The 14,930-nt window shown below is 39.6% G+C and overlaps 1 long non-coding RNA gene across 1 annotated transcript; it reads left to right on the top strand.

Annotated features, from left to right (window-relative positions):
• Positions 1 to 10,475: 10,475 nt before the first annotated feature.
• On the top strand, positions 10,476 to 14,060 carry LOC125289801. Its single transcript, XR_007192702.1, has 3 exons — positions 10,476 to 10,601; positions 10,963 to 11,001; positions 14,005 to 14,060. It is a non-coding gene; the product is annotated as an uncharacterized LOC125289801 (long non-coding RNA).
• The last annotated feature ends 870 nt before the right edge of the window (positions 14,061 to 14,930 follow it).

Genomic DNA, 14,930 nt, shown 5'->3' with positions numbered 1-14,930 from the left:
ACAGACTGACTTGTATGTGGTTGTATGTGTTCACTAAACCAAGATTATGAAAATAAAACACAACTTCAATCTAAAACTTAATCTGAACAGATATTAGTGGTGAAACCTTTCAGAATTCTTCACTTTCTGCTGACGAAAAAACGAATGTCCGCCATGTTTTTTGTGCACGTGAGCAACGTCTTTTTGTTGTTATGTCACAGGGTGTGAATAGCTCAGCTGTGTGGCCAAGGCTATTCGTACCAGGGGTGTAAATAGACACTCTGTTTAGGTTTTCACGGACGATTTCAAAGCTGCACTAAATGTTTCGTAGGTTAGGATAACAGCATTTAGGCCTACTTCAGTAGCTTCAGGAACCATCATTTCGCTTGCTGCTATTCAGCCAGTGAAATCTGTGTATTCTGATAAAGTCGAGTCAGTGAGTAGGCCTAGGCCTAAAGTTAATATGTTGAAGAGACTCACTGATAGCCTGACAGGGAAAACGAGCGAGGAGAGGAGACGGGACGAGAAACAATCGGATGGATATGCAAGTTAGCGATAACTAAGTTATTTTCAAATCATGGATTTGAAAAGGGGAGAAAGCTAGACAGCGAGAACAGAGCTTTATATAACGATCGTGGGCAGTTACCACGCAAAACTGTCACGTCCATAAGTAAGGGATAACGGACGCCGAGGTGTCCTGTTATACGGAATTAATGGACGAGGGCGAGGGGCTAAGAACTCCCCGACACGCAGCGGAGCCTCCGACCAAGTCCATTAATTCCGTATAACTGGACACATGCACCTCGAAGGCCGTTATCCCGCTTATCACCCGGTTGCCACTGTAAAGCAAAGGAAACACGCGGTTCTGTTTAAAAAGTAGCTCACTAGTTCAGCTTGTTGTACAACTTTCGTTGGCCCTATAACAGCGATAGCATGGACAGTTAGCTTGTTTACAGTGTTGATTCCATTGTTGCGAAGCCTGCCTCCAGGCTCAACCGTGGTCTTACTATCATTATTATAGCCTAGTTACCATTCATAAGCATTGATATGGAACGGTGATTAAATTTTTTTTTACCAGATCTACTTCATAGGTGTCCCATTATTCAGAATTAAAAGCCACCTCGCTAACCAATCAGAAAAGAGTTATTTCTTCTCTCCGGGTGATAACCCTTAGCCTACTTATTACACGGCTCTTCACAATGCAAGTAGAACGCTCCATTGACTTGAATAGGATTTCCCAAAGTTCTAGCGATCATTATTTTCGACTAGGCCTAGAGGACCTCTGAAAAATTAATGACCGCTGTCAATGGCAACGGATTTTCATTCAAAAGTGAAGGCAGACTATCAGCTGTGTTCTAAAGAATGTTTGATTCAAGTTCAGCGTGTGTTGCAAACTATTTGTTTCATTGCAAAAGCCACAACGAAACGGTAACAAATAAATGTAAAGAGACATATCGTGGAGTTTCGCTCCATTGACTTGAATGGCATTTCCCAAAGTTCTAGCGGTCATTATTTTTGACTAAAGGACCTCTAAAAAAAAAATATATAACTGCGCGTCGGGGTCCGGTTCGCCCTGTCGGGACTTATTTTATATAGCCTATATATAGAGCCTATACATGCATGTTAAACATTATGGTGCTCCGAACCTTTGCTTGAGGAAAGTTTCGGTAACTGGACCCCGCTGAAGTTTAATTAAATACCCCTGCTATACACTAAACCTATAGTCTGAAACCGATGTTATCCATTATCCCATTAGTAAGTCTATAAAAAGAATGCTAACTTTTAATCCACTCTGATATTATTTAATCGGCAACATTAAATGCAATTCATGATAATCTGAGTGATAACTACTTCATCCATTTATTCTAAACTGATAATTCATGCTTTACACAGGTTTGTTTGCATTGTCCTTGTCTATCCCTGTGCCTAAAGGCTTTATCAGTCACTCAGACAACATTGAGTTTTACGATGACCTGGAGAACTCACGGTTCCTGTTGGGTTCCGAGCTCGGACCCAACATTGGCCCACGGGTGGAACTGCCCCCCAGAGACACACCTTGGACCGAGGACCCAGGATTTATCCCTCTTCCTATTAAGAAGAACTTCCTCAAGCACTGAAGCTGTGCACTGAAGCTGTGGTCTGTGGTCAGAAACCACACCTGAACACTTCAAACAATTCTTATCTGAGAGTAATTCTTTGGAGAAAAATGTGAAGAGTAAGGATCATGATTTATTTCAATGTGACAACGAACAATGAAGAAATGTGCATAGACTTTACTCTATGACTAAGAAGCTAAGAAAATCTGACAAGTTTAAAATGTCTAATGTTGCATTGTTATTTTATACTGTGAATTGTACAGTACATTTTCCTTCTGTTAATATAATGACAATATACAAACACATATAGAAACAAGACATGTGTCCAGTCAATGACAGCAAAACAGTGAATGGGATGCACAACATCACATTGTCGTTATTTCAGTGTGCAGCATGATGAATGACTCAAACCAGTTGCTATTGGAAGAATTAATCTATTTTTAAACCTTTATTGTTAACACTTTATAATAACTACATTCATCATTTAATAAGCATTTGTTACTTATTAGTTAATGGTTTCATCATTAGTAATTTATTGTTCATACATAATTTATCATCAGTAAAGTATTTGTTCACAATGGTTTGTTCATTGTTCATTGTTCTTTGTTTTTCTCACAAATTAAGTATTTGTACAAACAGTTATAAATCGTTTGTTCATAGTAAATAACTAGTTAATAAATTAATAAAAGTTAATAATTAATAAATGATTAGTTAGGGTGAGGATACATATTTTATAAACCACTTCCTTATACTATAATTCATGATTAAACCAGGAGTTACAAGTGGTTTGATAATGATATTTTGTGAGCTCATCTAAATTGAGGACGTTTTTGCCTTGCAAAGCATTTACAAATGAGTTATAAAATTTACATTTGCATGTATTCATTTAGCAGACACTTTCATCCAAAGCGACTAATACATGTCAATGAAATTAAAGGGCAAGGCCACATTGGTGGAAGCCGGGGCTTGAATCCCCGACTTGATGGGTTACTGCATAGAATTACAACACTAGTATACAGTTAAGAACAAAATTATGTATACCCCTGTCAAATATTGATGCAATGTGGATTTTCTGACTTTGTTCTGAATGAAAATGACACTGCCACATGCCAAAAGGTTGTAAGACAATGTGGTAGGAACTGTCCGCTTTGCCGGCAACCTTCATCCCGAGGGCTGTCCAGCTTATGAATGATAACCGAATCGTATGATTGTAATAGCCTCTATATGCACTCTTTCTTTTTTAATTGAAGCACTAAGGAAGCACTTTAAGAACTTTTAAAACTTTTATAACTACTACTATGTGATGAATGATGATATGTGGTGTGTATTGTGTGATTGTCCAGTGTGCCTGTGAAATATGTGTGTTGGTTGATTGTATAGTATGCGTGCTGGTTATGTTGTTGATTGTGTCCCTTGTCCCTTGAATATTGAATAAGCTACTGCAATGTACCCTTTTAAATTGTCCCTTGGGGACAAATAAAGTGCTTTGAATTGAATTTGAATTGAATTGAATCAAAAGAATAATTGTTTTTATCTTTTTTAACATTTGTATGAAAAATGGCATGTCCAAAATGAATCATACCCTTTTTAAATAATCAATGGAAACATCTTTATTTGCTTTCAAAGCTCTCAAAATGGTTCTTATATTACCTACCAAGCCTCTCCATGTCTCCACAATGATTGTAGACCGCACCTTTTTAGCAGCAATCTGGGCCTTGTGCCAACTTTCAGTTCTCTTGGCACACTGCCTGATCTTTCCTCCAGAATCTCAGTGTAGCCTATTTTTTATACCAATCTCAGGCCATGTCCCTGGGTAAAAAATAAATCCAGCAAAAGCTAAATTTGTTCAGGTGTGCCCGATTACCAAGTGGTCCATTTTGAGGGAGGGAAAATTTCAACCACCAAAACACCATCCACATTGTGGAGAATACCCATAGAAATGTATTAGTTTTGGGTGTTTTTTTAGACAATGGGACTTGGTGAACTTATCAAAGTAAACGGTAACACTAAAACAAGGAGGTACATTGAGATTTTTGGTGGAAAAGATCAGGCAGTCTGCCGAGTACTGCCACAATGGGCATCATTGGACCATTAAACCAGGGGTTCTCAAACTTTTGTGGGCCGGGGACCCCTCATGGAGTGGAAAATTCTCCAAGGACCCCTCAATCACAACACATAAAACTTTTTTTTTATAAAGTATATTTTTTTGGCCTTTTATGCCTTTAATTTACAGGACAGTAGAGAATGACAGGAAGCGAGTGGGAGAGAGAGTCGATGTGGGATCTGGAAAGGACCACGGGGCGGGAATCGAACCCGGGTCGCCGGCGTACGGTGCAGGTGCCCCAGCCAGCCGCACCACGGCTGGGGCCACAACACATAAAACTTAAGTTAATCATGTAGCTGTATAGCCTTTTTTCTGTTAGATGCTTATGTTATATGTATTTTAAAAACATAGAGTGCTAATACCACAATAGTCATGTTAGCAAAATTTGACCGTAGGTAGGATTTTTTTAAAGGATTGTTGTTTCTTTGTCAAATGTAGGCCTATTGTGTTGAACACATATTGTTTGCTTCACATAACTTTCATTTCGTTGGCAGTTAATTAATAGTAAAGTGTTTTGACGTATCATGTAACATATCAGCAGATCAATTGGGCAAATACTGATACTGTAGCATTTTTCGCCATACAAGACAATTTCATATTTTGTAGCAATCTTTGTCAGGGACCCCCTGACAATGTGCGGCGGACCCCACTTTGAGAACCAATGCATTAAACCACACAATGATCCAAAACATACAGCCATACAAGGCAAGAAACCAAATAACTTTCAGTGTCCCGTCGGCGGAACGGTTACCCCCCTCCCCCACCTCCCCCCAACATTCTAAATCATAGTAATGTTATACACCATTTCAAAGCTTTGACTCTTGGGAATCCAAAAATGACAACTTTTCTCATGTACAATCTGTATAGTGCTTTACATTCTCAGATTAATTTTATTATGTCTCAATTAAATTTGATCCAAAATGCCCCCCTCCCCCTCCTCCGCTTTTGGTGATACCCTGACTTCTGGCTGCTGGCTGCAGTGTAGCTGCAGCACAATAAGTAGATGCCTCATATTGGGTACTGAAATATTCACAAGAATCCATAGAAATTGAATCTTCATGTTGTATTATCCAATATTAGTTGTACAGATGTATAGTCTATCTTATACACACTTATTGAACCAACAAAGTAATTGCAAAAATAGAGACTTTTTTGTAATTATTCCATATTTTGTGTAGTCAGTCTATATCAGAACACCTGACATACAATCTAAATAGTCCACAAGAAACCTCAAAGTTTATCTTTCATTTGAGACCAGGATTATGCTTCTACACAAAGTTGTTCATGTGCAGTAAGCATTTGATTGTCAGTATGCATTTTGGATAACAAAAAGTCCTATGGGGAGTATCCATAGGCATTTTACAAAACGCATGGGCATACCTTGGCAAATAATAGTCTAAAGCACTCATATTTTCATTCTATATTGATCAACTTTTGCACACAGCTTCACGAGACCTGGTGCTAGGGCTCAGTTGTGTTTCTAAGGGATATCAAGTGACCTAGAGGGCTGAAATGTGGTCAGTTCAGAGATGCTTGTAATCCGGCAGAAAGAAAAAACTATATTCTAGCCTCTGTAGCTCTTTGTCAGTACATCACACAGTTATCTTGACTGCTTCCTACAAAAGCTACAGGTTCTCAACTTTCTATAGAGGTCCAGCACTTGACCCTAAAAGAGGTGGGAACAATGCCCTTGTAAATAGGCACAGTGCAATTTCAGGCAAAAACTTAGAAACTGAGAACTATTAAAAAGGGTATGAATAATTCTGGACATGGCATTTTTCAAAATGTTAAAAAAGATGAAAACGCTTTTTTTAATTCCATGTTTCTCCTCCCACATTGTCTTTTGTTATTGTCTAAACTTTTGGCATGTGACAGTGTCATTTTCAGTCAGAACAAACATATTGATCAAGAGAAAATCAGCATTAAATCAATATTTGCCAGGGGTATGAATAATTTTGTTCTTAACTGTAGATATGCATGTTTACTATGAACAAACCATTTTAACTGTGTGTAAACATGATTTACAGATGAGAATCAATGTAGGAATAATGCTTTACAAAAGAAGAATACAGCATTTAATAATAGTTTACAGATGTTTAATAAATGCTTAACAGTGTGTAGTAGAAGAAAACAGAAACTCTTGCATGGTAGGCGTTTTTATCTGGGCCAAGGTAGTGTAGTGGATAAGGAGCTGGTCTGGCATGCAGCAGCCTGAAAAGTTGGGGGCTCAATTCCTGGCTTTCACTTTTGTGTCAATTGCTTTTAATTTAATTGACATGTGTACTTTACTTGTCTGCTAAATGAATGAAAGTGAATGTCATCTTTACAACTCTGAAAATGTGTTGCAAGGCATAGAAAGTCCTCACTTCACATAAACTCACAAAATATCATTAACTAGCCACTTGTAATTCCTGGGTTAATCATGTATAGTATTAGTAAGTGTTTTATAAAATATGTATCCTCACCCTGTAACGGCGCTAAGTCGGGCACTAAGAAAAAGTTCAGGCGCCAGGCAGGCCTATCAATCCTGCCACTAAATAATAATTAAACAAAGCTACCGCCAGCCATATCAAATAATATTAAAAATAAACAGACAATAACCAAGGTTTCAAGCCACACGTCTTTACGCCTTACCAAATCAACCAAAAATAGACGTGCATCCGACAACAACACAAATACACACCAGCCGTGCCGGTGAAGCACCCGATCTGGTTCCCCCAGAATTCCTGTTTCCTTTACGCCACTGTTTTGAAGTTCTTGCGTTGTTGCTAGGTTACCGTGCGTATTCACAGTGCTGTATTGCGTTTTCCGTGTTTTCAGCTACGGTAACCGACTAGAGCTTCCGTGTAAAGACCTAGAGGGGAAACATGAATTGCATGGGGAACCAAATCGGGTGCTTCACCGGTTATCCACAACAGAAAATAAACAATATAAGCTACAACACAAAAGTCCAAAGTCTCTAGCTCACTCGTCAGTGAGATAGGCCTACCCCAAAAACTAAACAAAAGTTATCAGTGTGCGTGTATGTAGAAGAAAAGAAAAGGATATCAGTTAGTTTGAACTGTGTACTGTATGTAGGTTATGTTGCGGGAGTGGAGCTGTTTTGGTCTGTCTGCGTATGTTAGCGTGTGTGCATGGGTGTGTGTGTAGGGGAGAGAAACAGAGTAAGAGGGGGTGAGAGGGTGTGTGTGTGTGCGCGCGCGCGTGTGTGCGTGTGTGTGTGTGGAGGAGAGGAGCAGAGCGAGGGATTTAAGCTCCACTGCAGCGTGGAGAGTCACTCAGGGCCAGTTCAACCGAGCAGCAAGGAAAAGTAGGATTCGACTTACAGTTTCTGGAGGGGCTGTTTTGGTCTGTCCGGGAAAGGCTAGGCTACTTCGCTCGGCTCGAAAACAACAGACCGGGCCATTGACTTCACTTCGATGCTAATGTTGCTCGTCTTGGAATCTCCCCAGAGTATTACTCCTTAAGGCTCTCGATACTCCTTTTGGCGCTGGTGCTCTCGCTGCTTTTTGGGCCGCATTAATTCCGCTTCTCACTTTACTCGATGCTCTCCCCCCCAACAATGCTACAAACTGGCATCTAAACCAAATGCCGGCTTACGGCCACACCGCACTAGTGGTGTCTGGTAATACTGTTGGAAGTCCTTAGGCCGACCCAAGCCAACTTGTGATGTCATCGTAATTGATTTGGCCGCCATATTGGATTTAATCAAAAACACGTACAAGTTTTCGTAGGTCACATATTTCAGCGGATCCTCACCAAAATTGGCAGAGACCATCTTCAGACCATGCCTTATCAGTGCATTGCTTTCTGGAACAACTGACAGAAGCATTCGGGTGTAACAGCCAATTGAAATTGGTGGCGAAGCCGCCAAACAGGAAGTGAGCTCATATCTCAGCAACCCTGTCATGTATCATAACCAAACTTAGTATATAGATTCATGGCCCCATTAGGAGGATGCTCAAAACATTTGGTGACCTTTGACCTGTAGGGGGTGCTGCAATTAGCAATATTGCATGTTGATGTGTAGTTGCTGATGTGTTTTATCAATCTTTTATTTTTTGATGTGAAACTGATGACAACATGTTCCATCCAGTTAATTCTAATGCGTGCGCGCAGGGGCGGGACGGGACGGGTAGGGAAGGGCAGGGGTGATTAGGTGGGGGCTGGCTGGCGGAGGCGGTGGCAATACTCAGCCCTGTTTCAGCCCTACAAAATCAGCTATGTTTTGATGTGACATTTGTTGAAAGTGTTGATCGCGGGTGTCTGCTATTCTATCTATCCGTTCTGTCCGTTTTCTATCTATTCTAGTTCTATCTTGTCGCCGTGGCTACTCCGGCCTATTCTGCTTGGCCCCCTCATTGCTGCTTGCAGCTATATTGTTACTTGTGTTTGTGTGTGCAGTGTATGCGTGTGCTTCTGGACAATTGAAAACAATTAACGTTAAGACAGGGTGAAATGAATTCCACCACAACCCTAACTAATCATTAGTGCATGTGTATGTAACAACTGTTAAAAAATGGAAATATGACTTCATCAAAAAATATTATTGCATAATTTATTAAGTATTAACAATAATTTATAAACATATTTTAAATATAGGTTAAGTATTTTTATTAGAACTCACAAAATATTTATGAATTTACTGTTACAACTGAAAAATCATCACAATTTCACTTCAAACAGGGGATGCAAAAATGTGCTGCATATGATCTCTTTATACATTTACAAATTATGTATAAAAGGTGAGGCTAACTTCAACCATGAACCAAGGGAAAGCTAAACTGGTTAGTCTTTGTATAATACTCCTGGGTGCAGTAATTATTCAGTAAATGTTTACAAAGACCGTAATCATAATTTACTCTCAATATTCAACTATGCTGACTTAACCCAAAAGAATGCGAGGGAATGACTATACTTGAATGGTATGGAGCACCGTGCCACAGAGAATCTCAGGTGAGTAACCTGTGAGAGATAAGGAATTAAGTGTGCACAATCACTGAGACTATGACAATACGCACATAAGGGTGGGGTGTGACGTCTTATAGTAGACATAGCCAAGCCTCTTGCTTGACCTATATTTCTTTTTAATAAATTGAACAATAAAACCCCTCCCAGATGGTAGGATGAATATAAAAATGTAGGTATTTAGAGGGTAATTATTTCCCAGATTTTATTGTGACAGAGCTTTTTGTGTTTGTTTGTTTTCTTTTGTTTTGTTTTTTGAAAGGAGGAAAAACATATTTTTAAACAATATATTTTCTTTTTTATTGTATTCCCTATATGTACAGTATAGACAGTAAAACATATTATATATAACTATGTAACTACTATATGACTACTAACACTATAAACATATTATAGACAATTATCAAGTATTAACCACTTGTAAAGCATGTAAATGTCTGGATGTCTCAAAATGTTATGCAGCTGAAAAAAGAACTTCGGCTTGCCGCTCTTTCCTTGACTCTCCTTGGATGAACGCAAAGGATACTGTTAAAAGTATTGGTGTATTAATTGACAGTGATTTAAATTTCAACAGCCATATGAAAGCGATAACTAAATCAGGTTTTTAGCACCTTAAAAATATTGCCTAACTTCAAGGGCTGATTTCAAAACATGACTTAGAAAAACTCATTCATGCATTTATCTCCTGCATAGTTGATTACTGCAATGAGCTTTTCGCAGGCCTTCCTAAAAAGACCATCAAACAGCTTCAGGTGATACAAAATGCAGCAGCTAGGGTTCTCACAAAAACAAAAAAGAACCACGAATCCACAATAATTAAAAAAGTTTTGTAGCGTAACATGTCTATATCCATAAATTGATCAAACATCGGGTGGACTATATAGTCTATCTTAATGAAAATGTAACAGTTTCTGATTCATTGGCTGTTTTGTAACACTATGTCACATAATGCAAACATATGGGAGTGCTTAGAAACATACCACATTTCTGTCTTACCCTAGATGTGATTAATCATCGGAGATGTTCCATTGATTTATGATTCAGTTGCGTAATAAGCCTCACCCTGCTGAATGTCTCCGCTCTCTAAGGTGTTCCAATGTGTTACCGGTGGAAAGGTTTTGTGAAAGGTGTTGTTGCGATAGGATACAGTGCCAAGCCAAAACTAGATTGTGAAGATAGCTAAGCTGGGTAGGAGTGGATAATTAGATGGAATTCGAACGTCACTCAGAACCTGCATGATGTATTGAGGACGCAAAAGAGAACCAAAATAGACATAGTCTGACAAACAGGAATGATGGGCAGGGAGCATCTTTTCGTATGAGATGGAGTATTAAATGGCCAGTATCCTCACCTCCTCACTCAGACAACTAGGACACTCAGAGAGGACAAGAGGGTTACATTATACTCAGTGGCCTATTGACATAGGATTTTTCACCAAGGACTAAACTTTACAGGTAGGCTCTTGGTTGTCATTTCTTAGAGAGACATACTAAATATTTGATAAGACATAAGACATACGACTTTACATTACTTTCTTTAGATTAAGTTATTCAACATGGAAAATAAATACTTAATTACTCAAGTTGATAAACTCTTAAATTTCACCCAAATGGTTTACTCTTAACACGATTTTATTTCTGATAACTTATTTGTAATGCATGTATTTATTTAGTGATAAATTTGAGTTTGCAGAAATCTTTGTATACACACACACAGACAACGATATATATATCCTTGTGGTGCTGGTGCCTTAATTGGTTTGGTTGACTATTGTAGGTATTGTGGTGTATTGTAACCATGTCTTTCTAATTTCAGACAAACTGATACACATGGCTATCTATATGCTGTCCATAGGTCAGTGATATTTCTTGAACACTTTTTAATTCATTAACTTAATCTTTCTGATCCATGAAATTATGGTATAGAAAATGTGTTATAACTAGATGTACCGCAGAGCGGTACAAAATATGACCGCCGCCCAGTCCAGCACATTTTTTCCACAAAAAGAAATCACGCTGAAAGGCCTATATGATTCTAACTGTCTCACTAAATTGCATTATCCACAGTCAATTCTCACTGGTATCTGCTAGACAACAAGTACCAAAACATGATTAGTTCATAGATTTCACATGTAAAATTCATTTTATACAACCCCACCTCCACCTTGCCTGTTCATAATTCTGAGAAATTCTTGATTGTTTGTGTTATGTTTATGTTATGTGTGTGGGTGTGAGTGTGTGTGTGTGTGTGTGTGTGTGTGTGCGTGCTTGTGTGTGTGCCTGCTTATGTGCCTGTGCATGCAAACGTACATATGTCTACTGTGTGAGTATGTGTCATACGTATGATTACTGTGAATGTATGTGTGTGTGTGTGTGTGTATGTGTTTGTGCACATGTGTGCACATGAAATGGGTTAACATGACCCCTGGAGGCAAACATACGGAAAAAAATGGTCATCCTAGGCCCTACAGTTCTCAAGATATTCACAGAGAACTGTGTCTGCCCTACCCTCCTTTCGGGGGGTCCAGTTCAGCGTGGGGGCTACAGATTAAAACGAAAAATGACGGTTCCATGCTATCCATGTGGGGGTACATGCCCACCAAGTTTTGTGTACCCCGGTCTTTCAGTGTTGGAAAGTATTGATCTTACATAAGAGTAATTTTACAGTGTGTCTCCTGGGTAATATAGGTACACCTGGTAATTTTTTCAGAATTTTTTGAGACCTAAGTGCGTGGGCCCTGGTTGAACTGACGTGGAATGACCCAATGACCTTAGGTGTGGTCTTGGCGCATTATCTAAAAATCGCTATTTTACACTATCTAAAAAGCATTAAGCCACTGACCAAGAAAAACCTGGTCTATAGAGAAAAGCGCATGTTAAGCACAGCTGAAGACGCACTGTCAAGAGATGTAAACAGCAACTCCTCTGGCCTTTTAGATGGCCAAGATAGGGCCCCTCTGGGTTTGACACAGGGTTATGTTCTCACTAGTTCATGGCCCATTTAGCTGCCAACTAATATGTATTCTGCACGGTTGGAAAAATTGAATGTGCTATAGATACAGTCGGTTAAGACGTTCAGAAAGGTTACCGCCCCTCACGAGGGGGAAAGCATGCTAACCTCACACAATGGAAGTCAATGGGCGAACTAGCTAACAGTTAGACTTTATACATTCATTTTACATTCAGGTGGAGTTCTGCTTGTTTCTGACCACAATAATTTGAAGGAATTGTGTTTACTTAACTGTCCCGTGTATGCTAACAACTTAATTCACCCTCGATTGCCCAATGTTGACGACAAATTTCTCTGGAAGCTATATTCAATGGTAGCATCATTAGGTTGCTAACTGGCTTTATATCGTCATCGTAACATAACCAACGATCGTGCTAACTTTATATCGTCAGTGTAACATAACCAACTGGTACACATTACTTGTTAAAACTATTCCCACGGCCATTGTAGGGAATGTGCATTCATGTGAGAATAAATTCAGATGCAACTACGAGTATGTGATGTTAAGGCAAAAGGGTTAGCTTTGCTAAACCGAAGCTACACAGTCCGCCATTGAAAGCAGTTCTACAATGAGTACACTCGGAGACAGTTCTGGCCGTTTAACTGAAATTAGCAAAATGAGGGAACTTAATGTTACCCTTAACCTCCTTGACACACAGATAACTCTCAGTTGAAACGTGTTTGTGCCGTTTAGTGATGTTTGCTAAAAGATTTAATATTTTTATAGGTGCTTTCTGTACTCAAGCCGGTGCACCTCCATTAGATTACATGCAATCGAAATGAATGTTTTCCCCTTCGGGGGCTTTTCAGCCACGGTAACCACGGCAACTGGGGGCGGTAACCACGATTATGACTAGTTGCCGACTGTATGTATAGTTTTACTACTTTTAATAAGCATAGTAGGCCCAACGGTGTGTTTCCACACACCGAAATTTCGCATCGCTCTCATTGAGGTTGAATGGAGAGGAAATTCGCCCTGGTTGGGCGAAATGAGAGCAAATCGCCGAGGCAGGTGAAACAAAGTTGGCATAAGTTTAAATTTATTTAAATAAGGACCATTCGAGAACCAATCAGGTCCGTGTGTTTATGTTTGGAGGCGGGAGTTACAAAAAAGTCTGACCAAGATGGCGGAGACTACCTGAGCTGTAACACAAAAATTTGTATGTGATTAAAATGTTTCTACACCGAACATTGACACTTGTATCAATAATGTAATTGTGGTTTATATGCCACCTAACTTAGTCAGAGTACATACACCACTAAATAGACCACTATATATGTTAGTTTAAACACTCAAACTTTTTAGCTAGCTGACAGGCAAACTGCTAGTATGTTCGGACATTGGATTGCATTGTAAACCTAGCTAGACAGCTAGGCTACATGCTGCAACACAGGTATGAAATATATTATGTCTTATTGACGTTGTTGTTTCAATGAACATGAATTGTAGTTTAGGCAACATCAACTTATTCGAGGCATAAAGACCCCTGGATATCTTCATTAAGTACTTAAACATTTGAACCAGCTGATTAGCCTAATTAGTTCGCTTGCCACCACTGGCTAGACACTGCAGTCAAAAGGTTAGCGGTTTGGCCATCACGCCCCAAAGCGAAATTTCGCTGGCCGAAATTCGAGAGGTGTTTCGCTGTGTGGAAACCCATCGTAAGACTTGTGCCATGATCTCAAGTAGACCTAGCTGTCTACCTCCACTGCTTGTCACCCTTCAATACGTTGATTGACATTATGTGGTCAATGTCCTCTGCATTGAAGCTTGTCCCCTATTTCATCCTGATGTATTTCTTAATTTCTATCAATAAGATAACTAACTGATTACTTCTTTCTGTACAGGTCTTGCCCTGCTACTAATGTGTTTTCCCATCAAGGGTTTTACCAAGCCAGCGCAACTCAACATTGAGTTCTGGCGACCTAGAGTGGTCACACCTATTGCTAAGAAAAGAGGCTCTGCTTTTCGTTAGACTCCAGAAACAATGGTCACCAATAGAGAATGGCCTGCTTGAGGAGGATTCTGAATTCATATTGGTCACTCCAACAAGCAAGTTCAACCCCAAAAGTGAATTGCATGACCTTGCATCACAGGAGGAAGGCCTATTTACCAAGAAAAAGTCTTCAGACACCCTGTCACGATTCCGGCGGGAAACTGTAGAAGGTTCAGGCCAATCAGAAGGTAGCCAATCAAATATTTCTATTCAAGTAAACTAAGGTGTTCATTTCCTAAGATACCCTCGTGCTTGTCAGTTTTTATTCTCGTTATTCTGTTTGCATTTACACTCATAAAAGTAAAAGTAGAAATCACACTGAAATCACTTTTTGATTTTTCAGGCACAACAATAACAGCTACAACAACAACAGCAGCACCAACGACAACAACAACAACAGCAGCACCAACAACAACAACAGCAGCATGACAACAACAACAACAGCAGCACCAACGACAACAACAGCAGCACCAACAACAACAACAGCAGCACCAATGACAACAACAACAACAGCAGCACCAACAACAACAACAACAACAGCAGCACCAACAACAACAACAGCAGCGCGAACAACGACACCAACAACAGCAGCACCAACGACAACAACAACAACAGCAGCACCAACGACAACAACAACAGCAGCAGCACCAACAACAACAACAATGGCAACAACAACAACAACAACAGCAGCGGCACCACAACAACAACAGCAACAACAACAACAACAGCAGCACCAATGACAACAACAACAGCAGCGCCAAAAGCAAACAACAACAA

Source organism: Alosa alosa, chromosome 24 (genome assembly GCF_017589495.1).
Source record: "Alosa alosa isolate M-15738 ecotype Scorff River chromosome 24, AALO_Geno_1.1, whole genome shotgun sequence".
In the NCBI taxonomy this organism is placed as follows: Eukaryota; Metazoa; Chordata; class Actinopteri; order Clupeiformes; family Clupeidae; genus Alosa; species Alosa alosa.
Note: the sequence above shows the minus strand (reverse complement) of the source record. Positions and strands in the feature narration are given on the sequence as shown.